Here is a 21,171-nt window from a genome sequence, read left to right on the forward strand (position 1 = left end):
CTGAGGATCAAGCTTGAAGCCATTCTGGGTAGAAAAGTCCATGAGACTCTTATCTCCAAAACTGTTAAAAGGCAAGGAGTGGAGCTGAGGCTCAAGGGATTGAGTGCCATCCTTGAGTGAGAAAGCAGAGTGTAAGTGGGTAGATGGGGAATCATAGAGGGGTTTTTTTTGTTAGGACTGATTTATTCTAAATAAGATAGGAATGCTATGTATAATTTAAACAGAGTCAGAGCCCCAAATCTGCTTTGCATTTCAGCATGATCTCTCTGGTTGCTGTGTCGAGAATAAACTGTGAAGAATAAGAGCAAGCACAGTTTAGAGACTACTGCAATAATTCAGGGAAGGGAGAAAAGTACCCTAATCATGGCTGTAGTAAGAGAGACAATAGGATTTTGAACAGTCTTTAAAAATAGACTAACTGATCAGTTAGTTGGTGTCTATGTGTTTGAAGGAGAAGAAAGGGGTTAAATATATCAAGGTTCTTTTTTTTGGGGGGGGAAGGGGCCTGAACTCAGAGCCTGGGCACTGTCACTGAGTTTCTTTTGCTTAAGGATAGTACTAGACCATTTGAGCTTCAGCTGCACTCCTGCCTTTGTTGGTCATTTATTGGAGGTAAGAGTGTCGTGGACTTTCCTTCTCGAGCTCACCAATAAGCCACCAGCTTCTAACGTTGTTGATTTTTTTATTTGGATAACTAGGTAAAAGAAGTTTCTTCGAGGTAGAAGGGATGCCTTCAGGGATCCAGGTTTAGGGGAAACTGAGGAATTCAGTTATGAAAATTTATCATTGTTTATTATTTAATTTAAGGATATCCTTTTACATATCCTAGTGTAAAAAATCTGTCAGAAAAAAAATACAGTGGAATTCCACAGTCATCAGACAAGGTAAAATAATGGCCTTTACTGGGAAGTGGATGGAACTAGAGCAAATTATGTTGAGTGAGATAAGCCAAGACCAAAGAAACAAAAGGTGCGTGGTCTCCTTGATATGTGGATATTAGATCCAAACAGTCCAAGAGCGATGACTCCATACTTGGGTACTCAAGGTCATTGACATGAACTTGGAGATATAAATATAATTACATAGACATATAAATCTATGATGGGATATATATTCTATAGACATATTACTACATTATATAGATTGATATGTATCTATGACATGTAAAATTTCAGCTTAATTTTAATTTTGTTTTTAAATTTATGTGCCAGTGAATGCATATAGAGATTCTATTCTTGAATACTTGTTTGTTAAACTTGAGATTTGAAATTTGATGTAAAAAATCAGTGTTAATAAAATTTTTAATAAAAAAAAATCTGTCAGAGATGAGATTTGGAGCTCAGAGAGGAGTCAGAGCTGGAGATAAACTTTTGGGCAGTCTTCCATGAACAGATGACGTTTAATGACAAGATGATGAGAATTTAGAGGAAATGATAGATGGGAAAGAGAAATCTAAGCCATGAGTCCAGAATTGTCTAGTTTGGTAGAAGAGAAAAAACAAATGAACCAATTAAAGGGCTAGGCAGTGAGACAGGAGAGAATAAAGAGCAGGTTCTGGAAATCATAGAAGCCAAGTCAAAGAGGCATATAAAGAATGATGGAACACTGATGATAGAGCATGTTGAGAGGAAGACAAATCAGCCACTTTCCTAGTAATGTCAAAGTCATTGTTGACCATGAAAAGAGTTCTGTCAGTGGAGTGGTGAGGGCTAAAATGGCATTGGAAAGGTTGAAAGCTGAATGAAGAGGAAGAATTGTAGTCAGTGACAATAAACAATTCTTTGAAGGCTATTGACTCTTAAGTGGATGAGAGAAATAGGATTCAGCTAGAAGAGGAAGTGGGGCTGGAGGAAAAAAACAAATAATTTTAAAGACGGGGATTTAACTGTGTTTGCATAGCAATAAAAAGCTCCATCAGAGAGAGAGCAAATGGAAGATGCAGGGCTAATGTGGGCTCCCTCTAGGAATGGTAAGAATAGCTACATTGAATTATAGTTGTTTTTTTAACCAATTAATACTTATCCTTTAGGATTGGAAATCATATCAATTCTTCTGATGAGGAAATTGAAACAGAGAACTTGGACTTTTTATCCAAGGTTACATAGCAAGGATGAGGAAGAGCTAGGACTCAGAGGCCACCCAGTCTGAGGACAGCTTAGGTTATAGCATCCTGGAGCAGTTATCACTCTTCTGGTTGTAGAATGTCCAGGGACCCTGACGGGACACTTTTGCTCTTCTACATACTTCCTAAAAGAAGAGCCTGTATCACTTTGCTTTCCCCTTTTAAAAACTGTGTGACACAAACTCGGAAACTGAGGCGGTGCCTCAATGTCAGGTTTGCACCTAGCTCTCTACTCTCTGGACATCCAGTGAACAGGACTGTATTATATATTAGAATTAACAAAGGGATAGAAATCAGGAACTCTGCTGCTACATGGTTATGTTCTGAGAAGTCAATTAGCTTTGTGTTTTATTGTTCTCATTAACAAAACAGGAAAAAATATTTGTTCTAGGGATGGAGGAGTGGCCCAAGTAGTAGGGTTTCTGCTTACCAAGGGTAAAGCCCTGAGTTCAAATCCCAACACTGCAAAAGAAAAAAGGAGAGGGTATCTATTTTGCTTACTTTGCTTACTTCTTCTTTGGTGGGTGTGAAAACATTACACTGTATTTCCTGGGGTTATCTCTGGAGAATAAATAAGAAGGTAGAAAGACTAAGAAGGATTTTTCAGTTGCTGGTATACTATGTGTGTGAGTGTGTGTGTGTGTGTGTGTGTGTGTGTGTGTGTGTGTGTAATGTGTTCACCTCAATGGCAGTTAAGCAAAAAAAAAAAAAAGCATAATTTTGTGATAATTCACTGGAATGTAGACATAACTTGTGCACTTTCTTCTTTTCTTTTTTTTCCCTGTCAGTCGTGGGGCTTGAACTCTGGGCCTGGGCACTGTCCCTGAGCTATTAAGATTGAGGCTACCACCCTAACCCTTGAGCCATACCACCACTTCTGGTTTTCTAGTGGTTGATTGGAGATAAGAGTCTCATGGACTTTAGAGCCTGGGCTGGCTTTGAACCATGATCTTCAGTTCTCAACCTCTTGAATAGGCTAGGATTACAGATGTAAGCTACTGGGCCCGGCTTCTTCCCTTTAAAAAAAAAAAACTATATATTTTACTTCTACTAAAAAGGAAAACTAAGCTGGAGGTGTGACTCAACTGATAGAAAGCCTGCCTAATGAACATAGTATATATTCACTTTCTTTCAGAAAATGAAAGAACCCTAGGAGAAACTTTATACCTGGGAAGGTATTTATTCATTGTCTCAACTCTATATATTTTGCTTTGTGTTTAGAACTACAGTAGGTTATTGCTTTTGAGAATATCTTGAATCTTGAACAGTAAAAACGGCTTTACAATCTGTATCTTGTTATTTAAATTAAACTTAAGGAATCTACAGCCCTTTTAAAAAATGCTTTGGGTATTGAAGTTTAGAGTTATTTGGTTGAAATCAATGAAGACATTGTTGAAAATGTACTGTATCAAGCTATCTAGCTTGGCTCATAAATGTTTTCTTTTTATGAACTCAGAATAGTGGTCAGATACACACACACACACACACAAAAAGGCTCTCAGTATCATCACCCTCTTCTCAGTTTGGCAAAATTGAGAAGAGCAAAGATTGAATGGGTACACTTGGGACCAGAAGGTTGACCTAGTGGTAGAGTGCTTGCCTAGCATGCACGAAGAAAGACCCGGGTTTGATTCCTTGGTACCCCATACATAGAAAAAAAAGTTGGAAGTGGTGCAGAGGCTCAAGTGGTAGAACTCTAGCCCAGGACTGGTGAAAAAAAAAGAGATGCAGCTTGGAAATAAATGTTTTAATTTTGTTAATTTGGGTTTGCCTTCCCCTGACCCCCCCTTTTTTGTGGCCCAAATCAAACCTTTACCAGTTCTTCTCAGGCCTGCCTTTAGAACACGAGCACCCAGGTGTCTCTCAGACCAGGCTGATCGGTCCTCTGTGGATGGGTCCTGGGCATCCAGGTGCTTCTGATGTGCAGCAGACCTGATCTATTCTGTTCTATATTCAGGGGCTTCTGCGGTTGAGACCTGATTGTTAACATCTGCCCTCACATTCTCTTAGTTATTTCTTGCAGGCTCTGTGAAGCAGAACACTGACATCCAGTGACTACTTGTCCAGATCTAAAGGTGTTTCTTGCACAGTGATTTGGCCATGCATGCAGGTACTCTTCAGACCACAGCAGTGCCTTAAAGACGTGGCACTCCCTCCGTGCACCACATAGGGCTAGCTCCTCAGCCACTCATGAAACACCAACCAATTCTGCTGCTCAGACCAGATGCTAAGGAAGATAATGTTGAACCTGCAGTTCAGTACACACAGAAGAAAATGTAACCATCATAACAAAGAAAAGCTACTTATTCTTAATTATCTACAGTACAAGAGGCTTTCACTTAAGGTCACAAAATACCTGCTCAGACTTGGTTTGCTACATTTTGAATTTTGTGGGCCTCCAACTTTCATGCAAAACACAAGTGGAATCCTCACCGTTCATGAGGGATGTTCTGAGCCAGTGGTCTTTAAAATGTGGGAGCAGTACAGGGTAGTCTGCAACAGGAGTGGCTCCTGGGATCTTGTTAGACTTGCATACTGTGAGTCCCAGGCCTGCATGGCTGTGTGAACTCTGGAGGTATGGCTCACCCATCCATGGTTGCACCTGTTTGAAGTCTTTGCTGTAAGCCTTAGCCTGTGCAGGAATTAGAATCTTTTCTGTCAAAGTAGTTGCTTGACATAAGCCCTGCCATTTTAAGGGTGGCCGTTATCTTATGAGAAACTATGTTAGTTAAGCCACACCCTGTTATAAAATTTGCTTTTTCTAGAGGCTGGAGGCATGGCTTAATTAGTAGAGCTCCAGCTGAGGAAAAAATATTTTCCTGACAAATTTAGACAAGGTATCCTGGCTTTTTGGTTGATTACTCAGATAAAATTTTAACCCCTCTCAAATTAGTCAATTGCTCAAGATTGTGAACCTAAGTTATGATCAATCAGAACAAAGGGCAGAAACATGTTAAGGATAAAACCTGGATAGAGCACCCACTCAAAGCACCTTCTTAACTGGCTCCTTGTCAGTAGCATAACCTTCTGCAGAAGTCAACTCTGTAGAGCTTTGCCTTGTCAGGTTCCATTCAAGTTGGCGACTATTACTATGCAATATCCCAAGATGTTTCCAACAATTTGGAGACTTCTCTGGGATCTTTGACATCACCCAAGGGGAGTCTTAGGAACCCCTCTGTAGGGAGAGATGCATCCTGCTGCCCCATTGTGGCAGCCTTCAGCCAAGCTGAACTTGTGATCCCCAAGTCAAAAGGGAATAAAAATGTGGGGGAGGGACCCAAACAGGCATTTTTTGACCTAGTAACCTTGTGCAGGGACTAAGGCAGTAAAAATAAAGCCATAAAATAGTGTCTTGCATCTAGGACTCTCCTAGCAGAGGATCACAATAGCTCAAAAGCTATTCACATATGGCCATATAGGATGAGGCTAAGTGAAATGAACTCCAGGATAGGGATAAAAGAAGTTTATCTTTGTGACTGTTGTTCTTGATGTACTATGTGAAGTCATTTCTATTCTTTTTTCTCCCCCTATGGTTTATCTCATGTTGTTACGGTATCTGACCTTGGTATATGGTATATTGTTTATTTGAAATAGGGAAGGGAAGGGGAAAAAGATGATTGGGAGGGGATGTGAGCAGGGGAAATGGGAGAAAAAGATGGGAAAGGGTATCAGTATTCAAGAAGTAATGTACCCACTACCTGAGGAATGTAACTGTAACCCCTGTATCCATTATCCTGACAATAAAATACAATTTAAAAAAATTTAAAACTTCACATAAAAAAATCAATGTCTTGGTGATTGGGTAATTTTAGGGATGCAGTGTGTGTGACACAGAGGGGGGGGAGAGAAGGAGAGAGAGAGAGAGAGAGAGAGAGAGAGAGAGAGAGAGCACAGAGTTCCAAACTTCAGGGTTTTTTCCCTCCTATTAGGAAAGAATGAAAGGTTGGAGATTGATAGAGCACTTCTGGGGATATGTGAGAAACCTCCAGTTGGGAGAATTGAATACAAAAGGGGTGCGTTAGCCACAGTCCTACTGAAAAGGGGGAATGAGAGTTCTAAACCCAGGGAAACCAAGAAAAGCAGAGCTTAAGGAGGCTCCCTTAGACATAGTTTGTTGGAGACAATGTTGAGGAAAAGTATTAATTTAAAAATTTTTTGAGCTCATATTTTGTGCATGCTTTTCATGCCTGAGCTAAAACTTACTGTGCAAATGTGTGTGTATAAACCTTGTCAGAATGACCCATCCTTTTTTTTTGGTCAGTCATGGGGCTTGGACTCTGGGTCTGGGCATTGTCTCGAAGCTCTTCAGCTCAAGGATACCACCCTCCTCCTTGAGCCACAGTGCCACTTCCCGTTTTCTAGTGATCTCTTGGAGATAAGAGTCTTGTGGAGTTTAGTGCCTGGGTGGCTTTGAACCACGATTCTCAGATCTCAGTTTAGGATTATAGGTGTAAGCCATTGCGTCCGCTGGTCCATTCTTTGTAAGACATAAAATTTAGCACTTTTAAAAGATGGTTATCTTCCTCTGTGTACCACCTTTACAATTAACTTAAAAGAGGTTAACTTATATTAATCTGGTCTAGCCAAGTAGAGGCATTCAGGAATTAACTCTGGCTCAAACTAAAGAAAAATGGGCAGGTTGAAATTCAGATAGCAATGAGGTCTTTAAGTTTGGTTATTTACAATGTGTGCATCTTATCAAATATGTTTAACAGTGCAAAGAAAAATGTTAAGATTGCTTTTCATGTGATTTAAAAGCAATGTTATTTAGTAAATAGGAATCACCTGACTATGGTTGCGTCAAGCTGACTATTTAGCTGGTGAGTTCCAACCTGTCAGCTGTTAATAAGCAAGGTTTGATCAGCATCAAAGGGAGAGAGATTGCCCACAAGGAGCTTATTTAGCTCTACAAAGTTGTCTGAAGGACTATGCAAGGTCTCTCTTGCACTCTTGCTTTCTCTTAGGTTGTGATGCCTTTTGGCTTAAAAAACTCTCTTTCTTTAGTTTCCATCTCAGTTGGGAGTCATTTCTCCCAACTGAGAAGAATATCAAGTCCAGCTCACAACTGAGACAGGTGCTCGAGTGATAGAACAAGGTTGGGCCCATTACACCTGAGTCAAGATCACTTGGTTTCCTATCAGTAGGAACGATGCATTGTAGCTGTACACCTCAACCCTAAAGACTTCTATGCACGTGGTACTGAGGAATCAAACCTGGGTCTTTGTGCATGCTAGGCAAGCACTCTAGCACTAGGCCAAACTCCTAGCTCATTCTGCAGTTGTTGCATTGCCTCTTCAGGAAAGGCAAATGCAAAGGCAAATACCATCCAAGAACTCACATAAGAGATCAGCTCATGTTCATTTCCCAGGCCACATGGAAAATGAAAACTGGTTCTTATTAAAATAGCCTTCCTTCAGATTCTTGTGACTTACTGAAAATGACCATTAACATTTTCAGTTGGTTCCATTTTGGTTTTGGTCAGAGTTTTCTTCTTAACTCAGTTTCACTGAGAACTTTGGTGACATTTGTCCCTCACTTCCTTTTTTCTTCTGACTCCTCCTGGACTGAGGCTAAGGGATGTGTTCATCTTTTTTTTTCTTTTTAGTCAGTACTGGAGCTGAACTCAGGACCCTCTAAGCCATCCTCTCCCTTTTTCTCTTCTGTAAATGCCATGGTTTCCTGCTTTCCTGACCCTGGTACCAGTGGTGATTAGTGTTCTTATCACTGAGGCAGTAACCACAAGCAGCTGGCTGATGGGATATAAGTAAGCTTCATTTGTGAGACAAGTATCACTGACTTAAAAAAAAATAACACCAGGGCTTCATGAGGTCTGTAACTTCCTCTAAGTCATAGTGCAGACATTAAGCCTCAGCTTTGCCTATTTCCCAGTAGAAACTCATGACATTTCTTTCCTGTCCCTGAAAATTTATCTTAGTATGCAAGAATCAAGCTTTATCTGCCTGAAGATTAATCATGTCTTAGCCTCTGCTCCCTTCAGGCTTCTTCCCACAATGAAGATTCTCCACCAACACTCTGTCCTGTTCTCCCTTTGTTCTTGGCCTCTGTAGGCATCTATTCCATGAACTTTGTGTCTCCAGTAGAATTTATCCCTGCTCCCTTTGGGTGGAGCAGTTATGTGTATCCTTCCCACTGAGTACAGTGAGGGTATGAGGATTGCCTCACCTCAGAACAAGGCAAAAAATCAGACAAGCACCACCCAAGGGGTAGGGAGATGGCTGAACTAGGGTTCCCAGGGAAATTCCTTTGCCTGGAGCACTGTTCAGCAGAATGACGACAGACTATTGACATATTTAGAACAGCAATTACCAAATGGAAATACCCTATTTCACCAGGGACTGCGATCCGAAGTCACTGGCTTCATATCTAAATGTCATTTACCTCTTCACTGTAACCGAGGCTCTGAGAAGAAGAAACACATGACTACATGCTAGGAGATTCAATTCCTGTTTTTCCTTCCTGTTTGTTCACTGCTAAAATAATAATAATTTTTTTTAAAAAAAACCTAAAAGCAACTTCTTGGTATTGCTTTCCTGATAGTACCTTACTACTACATTTGTGAAAAATGAAGTCATTTTGGATTGGTTGGTATAAAATGTCTTCAGTATTCAAAAGGTAAGTCAGAACAGCTGGACAAATCTCCTTTAGGCAGAGATCTCTTCTCTGTTTTCCTACCCTCTCCACTGAAATGGCTTTAGAAATCTATATACATTGAAATCAATAAACTAGACTTTCACCCATTATCTAGTTAATATTTATCAAAGCTGCATGTTCAGTTACTGGACAAGGGTCTGTCCTCAGAGTATGTGCTAGTCTGATACCTCAAATGGAATGTGATAGGAGCTGAACAAAGGGGAATGAAGTATGGCAGAAGCATTGATGCAGACCCTTTCCTCAGACTTGGAGTGTGTGCTAGACAGTGACTGTTTCCAAGGGAAACAGCATCTAAGATAAAATCTGAAACCATTTAATTGAATACTTAGAGCTGTTTTTAAAATTTGTATGAATCACTAACCTCTTGATTTTGTAACTTGGACTCTCAAAAGTTACACATTAGGAGGTATTTCCCCGTCCTCTAATTACTAATGATATGAGTAAAAAGTACTCAAGTTGACTCAAGGATTCAGAAACATAGTCAAAGAAATTAAGTTTTCTTTAATTTGGAGACTGATTTAAAGCAAATGACATAGTAAAAAGGAAAAAAAGGGCTTCGTGTCATAAGCTTTGCAAATGCAGACCTCAGAGTGGAAAAGTATGTGGACAGATCACCCAAGCATGAGGGACAATTATACATGTTACACAGAACTGTGGGTCAATGTGAAATCAAACACTATTCACTAGTAATTCTTCCTAGAATATAAAGACATTTCAGATTGAGGAGGACTGTATGTCACTCTTCCTGAATCTGATGTTCACTTTTGCTTGCTCCATGTCAGTTGGACAGAATAATCCCTCAACTGCTGAAACTGGCTGGAGTTCAAATGTTATCTCCAAGATCTCCTGTGATGACAAGAATGAAGAACGTTACCTGCTATGTGTATGCCATCACTGGTGACATACTATTTATTTCCAAGTTTTTTTGTATGTGTGTGTGCATGCGTTTAGATCTCTGTGTGTGTGTGTCTCCATACTGTAGGTTACACATCCATAGATTCAACCCATTGTAGATCAAAAGAATCTAGGGAAAAATACATCTGCACTGAAAATGTTCAGACATTTTTTTCTTCCATATATTTTTATTGTAATTAGTAGAAGGGTTACATTATATTCACCAGATAGAAAATGCATTACTTCACAAACATTGATACCCTTTGGTCCTCATTTTCCTCCCCCCACCCCAGCCCCTCATCTTGTTTTCCCCCCTTCCCTATACTATTTCAAATAACCAAATACGCATACATACAATGCATCAGATAACAAGGTGAAATACTGTAACAATACGAGATAACCAAGGGATAGCAAAAGAGATGAGAGATAACATAGTAGTTAAGGACAACAATCACTCATTATATGGCTTTTGTTTCTATATCCTGGAGGTCCTTTCATTTAGCATCATACTATATGGCCTTATGTATCTAGGTTTTGTTCTATTGTAAATCTGTGCTAGGAGAGCCCAAGGTTTCTACTGATTATGACAAATGAGGGAAACCATTGAGCCTATGTTCCTTTGAGTCTGGCTTACTTCACTTAATATGATTTTTTCTGAGTCTTTCCATTTCCTCACAAATGGGGTGATGTCATTCTTTCTGACAGCAGCATAGAATTCCATTGTGTATAAATACCACATCTTGTTGATCCACTCATCAACTGAGGGGCATTTGGGTTGGCTCCCTATGTTTGCTGTGGTAAATAGTGCTGCAATGAACATCGTTGTGCTACTGAATTCAGTATGCCCTTGTTTCTGGACAATTGGGTAAATGCCAAGTAGTGGAATTGCTGGGTCATATGGGAGAAAACTAAAGTTGGATCCTTCTTTGTCACCCTGAACCAGGATTAACTCCAAATGGATCAAAGACCTCAAGGTAAAAGCAGATACACTGAAAACTTTACAAGAAGGAACAGGAGATACACTAGGTCTTCTTGGCACAGGTTGAAACTTTCTTAATAAGAACCCAGAAACACAACAAATCAGAGAAAGTCTGGATGAGTGGGACTGCATTAAACTGTAGAGCTTCTGTATGGCAAAGGACACAGCTAGCAAATTAACTAGAAAGCCTACAGAGTGGGAGAAGAACTTGACTAACCATACAACAGACAAAGGCCTCATCTCTAAAATATATCAACAGCTCAAACAATTGAATTACTTCAAAACTAATCTCCAAAGAAACAACCATCCCATTAAAAGATGGGCCAAAGACTTAAAGAGAGTCTCCTCTGAAAAAGAAATAAGAATGGCCTATAGACACATGAAGAAATGCTCGACATCTCTGGCCATAAAAGAAATGCAAATCAAAACAACTCTAAGATTCCACCTCACTCCAGTTAGAATGGCCATGATCAAGAAATCTAATAACAACAGATGCTGGAGGGGATGTGGCCAGGAGGGATCACTACTACACTGTTGGTGGGAGTGCAAACTTGTTCAACCACTATGGAAAGCAGGATGGCAGTTCCTCAAGACACTAAACATTTCTTTCTTTTCTTTTTTTTTTTTTTTTTTTTTACCAGTCCTGGAGCTTGAATTCAGGGTCTGGGTACTATCTTTGGGCTTTTTTAAGGCTAGTGCTCTACCCTTGAAACACAGCACCACTTCTGGCTTTTTCTGTGTATGTGGTACTGAGGAATCAAACCCACGGCTTTGTGGATGCTAGGTGAGCACTCTAGCACTAGGCCACACTCCCGGCCCCTGTTCAGACATTTTTTTCTTTGCCATTTCCCAAACAATACAGCATAACACATTATATTAAGTATTGCAAATAATCTATGGTGATCTGAAGTACAATCATTCCTCTGTGTCCACAGGGAATGGTTTTAGAAGCCCCTCCCTGGGTTTCCAAAATCTGAGACTTATCAACCAGACAATAGCTTTGTCATCCCTTTGCTGGACACCTGGAGCTCCTCCTACTTGGCCAGATCTGGATCTTCTCAGGCAAGTGAACAGAAACCTAGGTTGGTTTAAAAGTTGGCTTGTTGAAGCATTGCATAGATACATCATTGATTTATCACCCTTAGAATTCAGAAATGTCATTTATATAATGATTAAGTTTTTAATCTGGTCATTGGATCATAGATTGTCCCTCCCCTTTACGCGCATTTGTGGTCAGAACACAAGAGTGAGCAATGAGCCTTGTTCTTTGTCTGTTTCTCTGTTGCCATTGGGTCTATTATGACAGTAGCTAGAAAATAGAACTGTGGTGCTTCTTCTGGAAGAGGTCACTGAGTGAGAGACTGGAGGATGAGAAGGAGAGCAGTGAATTACTCCACAAACCCCTCAAAAGTGTTAACACAATGAGCATGCCATGGTGGCTTTCAATCTATGAACATGTACTCATCCAAGACAAGACCTTGAAAGTTCACATGTAGGACCCACTCAGAAGTGGGCCCATCAAAGTTGCTGAAAAGAACTGACATTTATCTACAATCAGTAGACTGCTTTCTCTTCACAAAGTGGATGGCGTTTACTTTCCATACTTCTTGTTGTCCATACAGATGTCCTTCTGGATCCATTGAAGATTGGTTCCAGGATCTGAACACAAATGTGCCAGTGTTCAACTCCCTCATATAAAATGGCATAATGCTTACATATACTATGGACATTCTCTCATATATGCTAAGTCATCTCTGTGATTTATAATGCTTAATATAAATGCTACATACATGGCTTAGGGAGTGATGAGAACAAGTCTGAATAGGTCTAATACAGATGCAATTTTTTCCGAAAAAAAAAATTTTTTTTTTAGTGGGTCATGGGGCCTGAGCACTGTCCCTGACCTCTTCAGCTCAAAGCTACTGCTCTACCCCTGGGCCTGGGCATTGTCTCTGAGCACTTAAGCTCAAGGCTCTTTAAAAAATTTTTTATTGTTGGGATAATGTGTAGAGGGGCTAAAGTTACATTCATCAGATAGTGTGTGCATTACTTCTCACACATTGATACCCCTTTTCATGTTTTTGTCCCCATTTCCCTCCCCTCCACCTTCTCCCAATCATCTGTTCCTCCTTCCCTTTTCTATTTAAATAAACAAACATATCTATATCTATATCTTTATCTATATATACCAGGTAACAAAGTGAGATACAGTAAAAATATGAGATTAACCATAGGGCAAAAAAAGAGAAGAGAAATAACCTAGTACATTAAGAACAACAAGATAATCATATAAGATAAAGCTCTTGTTCCATACCTTACCTCTGGAGCTACAGCCCCACTTCCTGTATTTTAAGTGATTAATTGGAGATAAGAGTCTCACGTTCTTTAGTGCAGGCTGGCTTTGAACCGTGATCCTCAGATTTCAGGATCCTGAGTAGCTAGGATTACAGTTGTGAGCCACCATGCCGGCTTTTCTGAATTTTTTTTTTTGTAGGTCATGAGGCTTGAACTTGGCCAGGATTTTGTCCATGACCTCTTCAGCCCAAGGCTACCACCCCACCCTTGAGCCATGCCCCACATCCCCTTTTCTAGAGGTTAATTGGAGATAAGAGTCTCAGGTCCTTTTGTGCCCTGGCTGACTGAACCTTGATCTTCAGATCTCAGCCTCCTGAGTAGCTAGGATTACAGGTGTGAGCCACCGTGAATATTTTTAAGTCTATGTTTCATCTCTGTATGTGGAACCTGTGGGTGCCAAGGCACCACACTGTATTAGTGAGATTGAAAGGAACAGATTTAAAATGACTTAGGCAAAAGATGGGACTTACTGGAAAGCTCATTAAAACACAAGAGGACATCCAACAACCCAATCACACAAAAGGCATTATGAGAGGAAACAGGGAAAACTTGTCTCCCTCATCCCTGCTCCCATCTTATGCTTCTCTTTGGTTCACTCTCTTCCTTCTCTCTCCCTGTACAGTCTTTCCTCTCCATGGTAGTATCCCCACCTTGCATTATCTAGATTTTATTCCTTTCTTTCTTTATCTCCGTGGTGAGCTCAGTGCCCTACCTGGACATAAAGCTCTTTGAAAGTTCCATCCTAGACCTCTTCCTCCCTCATTTTAGTCACCCCCCACTTCAGTTACCACCAAATTTATTCTCCAACAGATTGTCCCCCAAAATGCAAGCTAGAGATTCCTAACTACAATCTACTCTTGCATATCCCAGAGGCGTCTAAAACTCTCTCCTCTGTTGCTGGATGTGACATTGAGCCTATGTGAAAAGATTACAGTTCCAAGGTTCCTTTGTAGCCAGAACTGGACAGAAAGGAAAGCTTTTTATAAGAAGCCTGATTCGGCTAGAATTTTCCATCTTTACCCTTATGTTTTCTTCCTTCTGCCTGGAGGGCAGCCATGATAACTAGGGCAATCGTGATGTTACTGAGACTATGAAGGCATGTGAAGATGGAATCTAGCCCTAAAATGTCAGAGAGAATGGTAAAGAAGTTTGAAACAAAGACAGAGCACCTCTTTAAAAAGAAAATCTCTAGACAACTTTCATGTGAGAGAATATAAATATTTATCTCAATGAAGACATTCCTTGTGTAACTAGAGGCCAAATATAGTTCCTAACAGATACAAGTCCATCTGCATCTGTATTCAGCCATATCACCCTTATCCTTTTATCATACTGTCCTTTCTCCCAACCCTGACCATACCTTTCTTGCTACTTCTTCTCCTCATGTGACATTCTCAATGTTTGTATTTCAACTTCCTTGGCCCATATTTTTTTGACCACTCAGACATGGATTTAATAATTGTAGAAATCCAAAACAATCAGCATCAAATCTCAGAGTTGGAGTGAACTCTCACCTGCAGGTTGGCTTGTCTAGGCTCAGCCACTGTGCTGCCTCAACCAGCCAAGGAGCTGTGACACTAGAATGAATTCTGCATTATTGTATGTCACCATTGTGTACTATGTTATGCGTTTAGTTTTAATAAAGCATTTATTTCAATGTTGTCCCATAGTTTTTAAATCCTGAGGATCCTAGGGCCAAGTTCCAACCTTGAGGACAATGCCAAGGCCAGGGTTTATAGGAAAATGGCAGCTTCTATTCAAATCAAACTATTTGGACTATAGAAAGAAGCAATTCCAAAAGAATGAAAAAGATCTAGATGCAGCAATGTCAGCCCCTTTAAGAGAATCCTTGATTGCTTATTTATCTTGATTTTATCTAGAGGGAAGTTGGGGACAGAGGGTGTACCATTAGGCTCATGTTCTAGGAAAGCATTTGTTCCTCAGGCTTTTAAATAACAGTGACCTTACCACAGGTCCTTGAGATCTAGTATTTATTCATTAGCAGTACATAATGAAAATAAGAATGAAACTCATTGTTTCTGATTCTACAACTTCACTCATCTCAACAACCCTTGAGAAGAAAGTATAAGACTTTTACTCAAGCTCTTATCCCTGGCCAGCCTCATTCCTTCCTGCACTCATTTTACTCCATCCACACCATCCACCTATTTCTCAAAGTCTGCACTCAGTCCTGCCTCAGGGACTTGCTACAGCTGTTTCCTCTGTCTGTTGCTTTTTCTTTTGGCCAGTTTTGGGCTTGAGCTCAGGGCCTGAGCACTGTCCTTGGACTTTCTCAAAGCTAGAGCTCTACCACTTGAGCCTCAGCACCACTTACGGCTTTTTTCTATGTCTGTGGTATTGAGGAATCGAACTCTGGTCTTCGTGCAGACTAGGCAAGCACTCTACCACTAGGTCAAACTCCCAGCCCTCTGTCTGATACTCTCTACCCCTAGATCTTGGCAAGGCTGGCACCCAAGAAGACTGAGTCAGGGAAGCTTGGCACATTCTTCCCATTTATGGGCCAGACTGAGGGGTTGATGAAAGCTGAACTCCATTCTAATCTTTCACCATAGATAGCACTCTAGATAGCAAGTTCAAGACTTTTGTCTAGATAGATCTTTGTCTAATTTGTATGCATCTTGTAAAGTTAGTGGCAGTCCAAGGAGAGAAGTCCTCCTCATCAGAACTGGAATGTTTTCTTCTCTACTGGATCATGACCCTGGGGCTAAACTGATATAAAAGCCTCTTAATATTATACCTCAGGACAAAGGTCAACCATTAGCCAACTGACCCCTGAGAGGGGAAGGAGAGACAACTTCATGGGTGATCCTGAAAGCTGGTGTGTCTCTGCCCTGTCCCAGTGTTCTTTTGGTCTAGTCACTTCTTCACATCAAGCACTTCATTGTCCCAATAGGATATTATGAACTCTTATCATGTGTCAGGCCCTGACCTTAGGAGTTTATAGTCTACAGGGAGACACAGACGCAATGATCACATCAACATGAAATAATCACGTGGTAATAAGAGCCAGAAGAGAGAGGTAAGTGAGGCTTGATCTGCAGTGGATCAAGTGTTTCTGAACTTCAAGAAAGGTGCTGTGGGCTGGGAGTTGGTAGCTCATATCTATAATCCCAGCTACTCAGGAGGCTGAGATCTCAGGATCATGGTTCAAAGCCAGCCTGGGGCAGCAGAAAAGTCTATGAACGTGTGTGTGTGTGTGTGTGTGTGTGTGTGTGTGTGTGCACATCTCAGTCATGGGGCTTGAACTCTGGGCCTGGGTGCTGACCCTGAGCTCTTCAGCCCAAGGCTATTGCCCTACTCCTTGATTACAGCGTCACTTCTGGTTTTCTAGTGGTTAATTGGAGATAAGAGTGTCATGGACTTTAGTGCCCAGCCTGGCTTTGAACCGAGATCCTCAGATCTCAGCCTCCTCAGTGGCTAGGATTACAGGTGTGAGCCACTGCACCCAGCTCTATGAAACTCTTGTTTTTTTTTTTTGCCAGTCCTGGGCTTGAGCTCAGGGCCTGAGCACTGTCCTTGGACTTTCTCAAGGCTAGAGCTCTACCACTTGAGCCTCAGCACCACTTCCGGCTTTTTTGTATGTATGTGGTACCAAGGAATCGAACCCAGGTCTTTGTGCATGCTAGGCAAGCACTTTAACCACTAGGCCAAACTCCCAGCCCTCTATGAAACTCTTATCTCCAGTGAGTACCAAGAAGAAGGAGGAGGAGAAGGAGGAGGAAGAGGAGGAGGAGGACGGGGAGGAGGAGGCTGGGAGTTTAGCCTAGAGGTAGAATGCTTGCCTAACATGCACGAAGACCTGGGTTCGATTCCTCCATACCACATACATAGAAAAAAGCCAGAAATGATGCTGTGGCTCAAGTGCTGGAGCGCTAGCCTTGAGGTAAGTGCAAGGACAGTGCTCAGGACCTGAGTCCAAGCCCTAGGACTGGCAAAAAATAAAACAAACAACAACAACAAAAAACCAGAAATGGAGCTGTGATTCAAGTGGTAGAATGCCAGCCTTGAGCGAAAAAGCTCAGGTCTAGTACTAGCACACACACACACACACACACACACACACACACACACACACACACACACACACACGTTTCATTTATATGGTAATATTTGTGAACTATTTTGACGGATTATCTCTTGGGGTCTGAATACAACATGGTTCAGGGGTGTGTTATCGTAGGATCCTTTTATTTGCAAGAGCTGAGTATACATATCTATCTCCACCCCCAGTGATGTCACATTTGTCAAGTGAGAGTATATATGTTATGGAAATCAGAAAACATTACAAATCAAGACATTTCTCTTGGAGAGCTGATGTCAAGTATTTTCTAACATGTTCCTGAGCACAGACCTCTTCTCTAATCTCAGAAAAGAGAACTTGGTGGGCCATCATAGGTTTTCTTGAAAAGGTTGCTTTTTCAAAGTGATAGGCTGCCCTTTGGCTCATACCTGCGATGGTAGGAAACAAGATACCACTGACCCACCTGGGATCCATATGGTTTCTGTCACAGGGGGCTTTCCAGAAGCAGAGCTCTGTAAACAGAGCAGGTCGGGGATGGTTGGAAAGGGTAAGTCAGGGCTGCCCACTGTTCCTTCCATGGTCAGATATTGTTGTCTAATCCTGGGGCAGAGAGTTAAAGCATCCAAGACCTTATTCGAGCCCCTTCCCTGCCATGCCTCCCAGTACACTAGCAATTAGGTAGACAGGTACAAACAAAAGGACCCAGCAAAGCTTCAAAAGAAGGAGTCAATTATTCAGCCTAAGAAGACCTTTCTTTAGTCAACAGAAGGACCCTTGGCCACTAGAGGAAAAGTGTCTCTACACCTTTTGTTGAGGGAGGAAGTGAGGTTGTGTCTCCACCAGCCTGGTCCTGCTGGTGTCTCCGAAGATCAGATCTTACATGGAGGAAGTCAGGAACCACAATACAGACACCACACTCTCGGCTTAGTCGGCACCTCCAACCATTGTTCTCCTTTAGCTCGGGTGCATTGTTTCCGCCCCAGGCAGCGGACGTTCCCTTGTGACAAATGGAAAGTAAAAAACTCTGGAAAGAATGAATACACCAAAGACAGAGCAGGTACCGTGAAAGGAGCTAGCGGGAGGCGCACACCGTCTTGGACACTAGGTACAGGGAAGGGAGCTTTGAGAGAAATGCTCATGGTTTTTTTGATGTGTGTTTGCTCAGGCCACCAGAGTGGCAGGCCAGCTCCCGTGAGAAGGACCACGGGGCAGTGCCACCCTCTGCAGCCTCAGGCTGAATCATACATTTCGGTAGTGAAACACCTTGGCCAAACCCACTTACACTAGGAGGGCTGAAGCAAGACTCATAATTCCTCTCTGCTTTTTCTTCTTTTCTCTTTTTAAAGGTCTGAGACCAGGATTTGAACTGATGCTTTTGTTCATTGGCGAGCGCTCAACCATGAGGCATCAACCATGCCTCCAATCCCCCTCATAAATCTTCTTAAGCTTTCTGTGTCTCAGTCTTCCAATCTGCAGAATAGGAGTGAGTGATAATAATTGTACTTAACTCACAGCGCTGTTATGAGGATTAAATTAGTATATGTAAAGTGCTAAGACCAGAATGTGTCTTAGCCAATAGTACCCCTCCAGGAGCATAGCCTTTTATTACACATGACAAATGACACCTGGCCTTCAGCTGTTCCTGTTCCGAAGGGGGTACCACAGTCTCATTTCTTAGTTGACTGGTAGGCTGGAAGACAATTATGATCTGAATCATTTTGTCTGTTCCTCTCCAGATTTCCAGCAGGGATATTGCTGCCCCCTTGGGGTTGTCACTTCTTGGTTTGCTCATTTCCTATGCTCCAGAAAAGGGAGGTGCAGATGCCCTTGTCTTGGGGACAGGATGGGGTGTGTAGATGAGAGGAACATTTGGCTGAACCCCCGATGACTCATGCATCTCCGGCTAGATGCTTGACTTGGCAATGTGAAGTCACAGCACATCAAGCGCAGATCTGTTGGCCAAGAAATAGAGTTGTGTCTACCCAAGGGATGCTTCATAGCCATGGAGGCAACAGGACTCTCCACACCACATTCTTCTTTCTCCAAGCTCCTTTGTTCAGAGAAATCTGATGATTCTACACGCAAACATGGGCAGAATTGCTTCATGTGGCTTCGGGGTGTGGAGGCCCAGCTTATTTGTTCTGTCTCCAATTACCCAAAGACCATTTGGCCTCCTTGAAAAGCCACAGAGTGAATGAATTCCTTTGAACAATCCAGGCTTAGCCCTCGAGGAGGCAGGCTCTATGACAGAGATCTGTGCACAGACTGGGCACTGTGGCTCAGGGTTGGCACCAGTGTGGGAAGGGAAAGACACGTGAGGGACAGAAGGCCATCAAAGCAAAGGCTAGTGGATCGCTGAAGGTAAGAAGTCCCTACCTTGATGAATATCCACAGGCTTGCTTCCCATTCTTGAGTGGACTGTCAGATATAGGTGTCCAGGAATTGATAGGGGAAGCCACTATAGGCCAGCAGACACCCCAGGCAGAGCTGGAGCCAGGAGCTCCATCTGGGGAAGATCTGCCACACTGAGCAGAGCCTGTGGCTGACTCTTAGGTTTCTCTCCTGTTTCCGTGAGTCCTCTCCTCTTGGATATGAGCGTAGATGATTAAGGATATGGCTTTGAAGTCTGACAGCTTGTGCTTCATTCCTACTCCAGTCATTTATTCAACGTTATTTACAGTTCAGGTGCTGCTCAAGACATGGAAGATGCAACAGTGATGAAAAGATGTCACCTCCTGTTCTGAGGCTTCCATTCTGTGAGCAGCAGGGGATATAGACCATTAACAAAGAATGAGTCATTTGTGCTATGTAATAATGTGTCTATGATTACGCCTGTAAAAAGAAAGTGGGTTTGTGTGGAGGAGGGAGGACGACAGTGGAGTGGTGCTCTGAATGGAGGTCAGGGAGGGCTTCCTTGAGGAGGTGACATTTGGGTAGAAATGGCTAGAAATGGCATGGCCACACAGATGTGGGAGCAGTGGGTTTCTGGTGGAGGGAGAAAGCAGGCTGGGAGCATTCAAGGCCCATAGGAGGAGGTGTGTGTGTGTGGAGGGGGATGGTGTTTCAGGAGCAAGAGATAAAATCAGAGAGGGTTAAATTTGCAGTGGGAAGCAAGTGGCAGCAGGGAAGATTGTATAGTGCTGGATTTGGGATTCTTTCCAAACTGATGAAAACATTGTAGAAGCCACTGAGATGATGACTACGCACTTACATGAATGTACCAAAAGTTACTGCTCATAGAAGTGAGAACAATGGGGACCAGAGTGTAGCCTAATGGTACAGTGCATGAATCCTTGGGTTCGATTCCTCAGTTCCACATACTCAGAAAAAGCCAGAAGTGGTGCTGTGGCTCAAGTGGCAGAGCGCTAGCCTTGATCAAAAAGTGTTCAAGGACAGTGCCCAGGCCCTGAGTTCAAGCCCCAGGACTGCCCCCCCCCCCAAAAAAAGTGAGAGCAGTGACTACGGGGAATGGATAATGATTGTGAGGATGTACGCCTTTCCTGAGAGATGGAATGCTAGGTTTGCTTTTAGACAGAAACATGAATGGCTGGATCTATATTTATTGTAAAGGACTCAGGACTAGGGGTGTGGTTCAAGTTATAGTGTACTATCCTAGTACCATTAAAAATACCATAAATAAACTTCACTTATACACTTTATAAATAAGTCAGCATAGAAGAGTTATAGCTACACCTGTTTATTATAGCACTATTCACAGTGACCAAATCAAGAATTGGCCTAGATGCTCAACATCTAGAGTATTATTCAGCAATAGATATATAGTGGTGTTTTATTCAACAATAAAGAGAAGTGAAATCATGTCAATTGCAGGAAAATAGATGAAACTGGAGATGATCATGTTGAATAAGTCAAATTAAAGAAAGACAAATATTGCATGTTCTCACTCAAAAGCAGAATTTGGTTCCAAAACATTCACATAATACTTTATACACACGTGTATATAAATATATATGTACACACACACACATATATATACATAGTACAAGATGACAGATAAAGGTCTAATCTTCTGCATTTCCCAGTGTTATTTGTTGAACAGACTATCTTTTCCCCAACACACACACACACACACACACACACACACAC

The sequence above is a fragment of the Megascapheus bottae genome, chromosome 7 (genome assembly GCF_031878675.1).
Source record: "Megascapheus bottae isolate mThoBot1 chromosome 7, mThoBot2.hap1, whole genome shotgun sequence".
Classification (NCBI taxonomy): Eukaryota; Metazoa; Chordata; class Mammalia; order Rodentia; family Geomyidae; genus Megascapheus; species Megascapheus bottae.